This window comes from Schistocerca gregaria, chromosome 3, assembly GCF_023897955.1.
Source record: "Schistocerca gregaria isolate iqSchGreg1 chromosome 3, iqSchGreg1.2, whole genome shotgun sequence".
Classification (NCBI taxonomy): Eukaryota; Metazoa; Arthropoda; class Insecta; order Orthoptera; family Acrididae; genus Schistocerca; species Schistocerca gregaria.
The window spans coordinates 199,896,931-199,902,930 of NC_064922.1; positions in this window are offsets into that span (position 1 = coordinate 199,896,931).

Sequence of the window (6,000 nt, forward strand, 5' to 3'; positions counted from 1 at the left end):
GCACCCGCTGCCGGCGTGAGCGAGCAACGAAATCTGCTGCTTATGGAACGGTAACTACTGTACCGTTTCAAGCTCTTCTTGCCACAACAAATGTTTTGAAAATGTATTTAACTTATTTGTGTTGATTGATTATTTGTGTTTGGCGACATCGCGGTGAACGCACATTGGAAGCGTGTATTCGTCATCGCCATACTGGCGTATCACCCGGCGTGATGGTATGGGGTTCACATTGACGGTACATTGAACAGTGGACGTTACGTTTCAGATGTGTTACGACCCGTGGCTCTACCCTTCATTCGATCCCTGCGAAACCCTACATTTCAGCAGGATAATGAATGACCGCATGTTGCAGGTCCTGTACGGGCCTTTCTGGATACAGAAAATGTTCGACTGCTGCTCTGGCCAGCACATTCTCCAGATCTCTCTCCAATTGAAAACATCTGGTCAATGGTTGTTGAGCAACTGGCTCGTCACAATACGCGTCACTACCCTTGATGACTTGTGGTATCGTGTTGAAGCTGCATGGGCAGATAAATGTACCTGTACACGCCATCCAAACTCTGTTTGACTCATTGCCCAGCCGTATCAAGGCAGTTTTTACGGCCAGAGGTGGTTGTTCCGGAGACTGATTTCGCACCCAAATTGCGTGAAAATGTAATCACATGTCAGTTCTAGTATAATATATTTGTCCAATGAATACCCATTTATCATCTGCATTTCTTCTTGGAGAAGCAATTTTAATAGCCAGTAGTGTAGCTGCTGAGAGGTGAAGTGCGTTTTCACAGGTGCTTACGTTGGAGTGGGCTCATGAACTAGTTTGCTCTAAATAACTTTCAGGGAATGTGTTTAGCACAATTTCGGATTATGTTTAATGTGTGCCTCCAGATTTGAACGTGTATTGTCTCTGATATATCGAGGGTAAACTGAAGTCACTACCAACTATAAGTGCATGAGTTGGGTATGTATTTGAAATTAGACTAAATTTTCTTTTAACCTTTCAGCAGTTGTGTCGTCTGAGCCGGGAGGTCCGTAAAATGATACTGTTATTTTATTCTGGAATGACCTGTACCACCTCCTGGCAGGTACAATGTACTTCCGTTTCGCTACAGGGTAAACTACTTCTAATAGCAACAAAGACGCACCACCAACAGTATTTAGGCTCTCCTTTCTGAACACTGTTATGGCGTTCGTAAGAATTTCTGCTGAACTGACTTTGGCTTTAGCCAGCTTTCAATGCCTATAAAGATTTTAACATCAGAGCTTTCTATAGAGATTTGAACTCTGCTACTTCCCGCCACAGCTAGTACAATTCACAATTGTTATACCCATGGTTCCTACTCTATATTCTTCCTATGTTCGACCTGTTCACTTTGAGACTGAAGCAGTTTTTGTGTTTATTCTAGAGTCTCAAACCTAACAAACCGGCCAGTCCACGCCCACAGCTCCCATCTAGCCATATATTTGCCTCCTGTGTGTAATTGACCGCTACTCTGTTTAGCGGAACCCGAAACCTCAATACCCTTTGGCACAAGTCGAGGGATCTGCAGCCTACACGGTCGCAGAACCGTTTGATCCTTTGGTCCAGACCCTTCAGTTGGCTCTGTACCCGAGTTTCGGAGTCAGTCCTGTCGACTATCTTGCAAGCACGACTGGCAGTCTTCGCCATTACAGATAGCTGCTCAAAACCAAAGAGCCTCTTTTCCAACCAAAGCAACGCACATCATTGGTACCGGCTTGAGCCACCATCTGCAGTTGGCTGGACTGAGCCGTGTTGCAGCTCGCGTTGGTGCCGTTGGTAGGTTGGCATCGTTTAATAGGGTTAGTGGCGTCTCGTTTTCTTCTTGTGTTTATTGGCGCCTCTACGTTTGCTAAGCGCGGTCTGTCCGCGAGCGGCAGCAGCAGTGGTTATCGATATCTAGTACCGTAGTACTGTCTTTGGAAGGACCGCAAGTGTTTTCTGGGTCGAGTGTGTCGGGAGTTCGATTGGGACGGAGCAGCAGTGGGGTCCTGCAGCGCGAGGACATTCCAGGACTGCTGGCAGCACGCTGGCACTGCCGGATCGAGGGGCTGTAGTTGCGAGGGCTAAAACCTCGTTATCCACCGGACCCAGGACGTTTGAGTCAACATTAACTCAGTAGTAAGACCTCCACTATTTTGAGATCATGACGTTGGTTAACGCGTTGCTGTTCGCAGGGTCACTGAGACGAAGAGCAATGAGTGGAGTGTTTGGAGTTGGCGAAATTAATTAGCTGTCCTCCACCTCTTATTATCAATCATTGAATTCCTTGTGTTTATTGATGAAGTTCAACCAGCGGTATTTTTCGGCCTAGTGGCCGCTAACGCCCCAGTTACCGGCCCTGGAGTTTAGCATATTTTCGTGGCAGTGTACCTTTCCTCGGATTGCCGCTTCTGTCCGGTAAGGTGTGTAGTTCGACAGCCTCCTTGATTGTGGTTCGGATATTTTGTTCCTTTGGACTACCTTGGTCGTAATAGTACCTTCTGATTCTAGATGTTCTAAACACTGGATTCTGAAGACGCAGTACTGTACGCCGGTTCCGCCTTGTTGGTTCCATCGTTATGTTGGTTACCAGACGTTAGGTAGATTTTGCAAGACTGTTGATCTGCGTTTTAACTGTCATTAGTTTGAATTGCCATTTGGTTAAGTGAATGCAACTCACGGCTGCCTGTCTCATCGGTTATGAAGTTGAGCGACTTTCCCACGCCGATCCTTAGAGCACCAAGGCCCACTTCTCTCTTGTTTTGATCAGATTGTGATGACTGCTTTTTTTAAAATGATATTTTAATTATGAGTTATCACTATTGGCAATTTCTTGTTAATAAGACCTTCAGCCGTAAATGCAGTTTATGTAAAGAATTTTTAATTAGATATTGTCTCTTAACAGTGAAATTTTGATAATTGTGCTTTTTTTAAAAAAATATTTTTGTTTCTCTTGGAGAAGTTTAACTGTTCTTAAGAATTTGCCATCCATACCTTTAGCTTTTGAACTGATTTTTTGGTTATTACTGTGGGACCTTCAGCCGACAAATAGTTTGAATTTCTGGTCAATAAGGCAATCAGCCGTGAGTGCAACATGCCCAAGAATTTTTTTATTAGATTTTTTATTAGACATTGTGTCTTAACAGTCAAATTTGATAATTGTTTGTTATTGTTAATCTCATTTGCAATCGGTTCCAAATATAGTGTAAGTGATTTTTTAAAAAATACTGAGCAATCAGCGATAACTGAGTAATGCCCCGTCCACAACGAATCCTGCCTTTCCCTAAGTCACATGTTTCCTAAACCTTTTCAATTCGCGGCATCTAGAAGGACCAATACCATGTCGGAAATGACTAAACGTGATATGCCCACAAGTGCACGCTCGCTTTCTTCCCTCCCTGGCTTCCATGTGCCTGAGGGACCTCATAGCGTACGTAACACTGGAGATCCCAGCTCCCATAATTGCACCCTCTGTCACTGTCTGGATTTTGGAGGTTGAAAGATTTCTTCTTAAACAGGACAAGCACCTGGGATCTGTTTCTCAAACTAACTGGGGAGGCTTTACATTTAGCCTTATGGGAATTCTTTCACAGCAGTAGTAGGTTAGTGGGGTTTGTAGTGCAATTTTGATGTCGAATTGGTATGCAAATTAATTAAAGTGATCAATTAATCACCACGCCCCGCCCACCCCGACCCCCGGATGATGTCAAATGTTTTCTCAGCTATACGTGTCCCTCAGCCTCCTCCTTCTCCTCATCCTCTACCCTACCCATAACATACACTAATGGCGAGTATTTCGAAGTTTGGCAGACAGTCCTGGCAATGTCCAGTCAGAGGTCTTAATACAAGCCATGTGCGAAATTATAGAACCATGAAACATCAGTGATAACGGCCTTACGAAAATCACCTTCGAGGACATCATGATCCTGTTATACGCTTCCTTTGTGAACTGTAGACAAACAAGCGGTAGGAAGCTCACTATGAAACAGTGCATTGAATGGAGTCATAGGCTACGACACTAGTTGAGTCTTGAGACGGGCACTAGAGACATATTACGTATGAAGGGCATAAATGAAAATCGTCAGAAAGCAGGAGTTCGTTGGCAATCCTACGACTGTATATTTGGACCTGGACGTGGGAGACGTTGGTAGGCAGATTCAGTTTGCAAATATAAAGGATATTTCACAATTCCTATCACAGACTTCTGTTATTTGTAGGGGAGGAGTGAGTAGATAGAGCTGTAATGAGAAAGCCATATCTCTAAAGTTACCATTTAAATGTGAAGTAAGTCTGAGTATCCGATGACTTTCAAATGTCCCTCTTCAAGGTACACACACAAATAAGGTGGTGCCGCCACCAGTACCCCGTCACAAGGTGCCCTCTGTTTACAACCAGGGCTTCAGCCTTCTGGTGACTTGTTAGCCCGCCACTGAAAAGCAATGACGACCGAAACAGTACACGTTTCAAGATACACAGAAATGTTAATGATTTACGGAGAAGTTGGAAGGGTTGAGCTGCACAACGTGTGTCGAGAACGTTTTCCGGTTTTCTCGGTCCATCACATACCATCTTCGTCCCAGAACCACAACAAGTGTGAGAGAGTGTTACGTCTGCGCCGCGTGGGTAGCCGCGCGGTCTCAGGCGCCTTGTCTCGGTCCGCGCGGCTCCCCCCGTCGGAGGTTCGAGTCCTACCTCGGGCATGTGTGTGTGTATGTGTGTGTTTGTTGTCTTTAGTGTAAGTTAGTTTAAATTAGATTAAGTAGTACGTAAGCGCTGGGACCGATGACCTTAGCAGTTTGCTCCCATGAGACCTTACCACAAATTTCCATTTTCTACGTCTTCTTTTAGGTGCTCGGAGTACGCGCCACGCTCTCGGCTTTGAAAGATGATTCGACGACGAGTACTGGAAACACAGCACATGCCATGGACATGCTGCACATAAGCCACATTTACTCTGGTACATTTTCTGCTACGTATCAATTTCTGTACTTGGCTTCTACATCATTGTGTCGTTATGCCGGAATTTCCATTGTCTTTTTTTTCCAGATGAATCCCACATCTCCAGGGAGGCTGATTTGAACTGTCGAAACAGCCACATTTGGGAAGACGAAACTTCTCTTGCCATACACTGACGTGGATTTCAATAACGGTTCAGTGTGAGCTGGTATAAGAGCAGTGATCTTGCTGAACCGTACGTCCTTCTGCACCTTCAGGCGGATCCCAGATACCTGATTGGTGGAGTTACTGGTAATGTGTTTCTAACACTGTGTGCATCCGGCGCGTTCTACACGTGGTTTCCACGGACATCCCAGCCAGTATTACTGTGAAAGGTGCATGGATCGGACGAACGTGGAAATCACGACTGCCAGATTCAACTCGAGTTCATCATGCACAACCATATGAAGAGTCTTGCGTGTGAGAATTCTATATAGATGGGAAGATCGCACTGCACGATTTCTGGCGGCTACAGAAATTATACAGAACACACCTGCCTTTGTACATCGTGTGTACGAAAGAATGCGTCGCAGACACACCTTGTGCAACGAACAACAGGATCGCCACGTGGACCAGCCTCTATAGAGCACGCGGGCCAGAGCCTTGTTGTTTACGGTGTGTGCGTGCCGTGTAATGCAGGATTTGGTAGTGGGCAGCTTTTCGAAGGATACATTTTCGGACATCGGTTTGTGATCAAAACTTTGTGAACTATGCACTCTACAACCTGTAAGCTTACTGTTGTGTCGCTCACTTCTCGGTAGTTGCCTCTCAGGCGATGGTGGAGCACATCACTCGAACTTCAGATTAAGAGCAGGAGGAGAATAGTGTCGGACGTCCCATCGACAACAAGGTTACCAGAGACGGCGCAGAAGCTAGGATTAACTGCATCCGAACAGGCCTTGGATGGCCCAAGGGTACCGACCGACCGACGTGTCATCCTCAGCCCACAGGCGTCACTGGATGCGGATATGGAGGGGCATGTGGTCAGCACACAGCTCTCCCGGCCG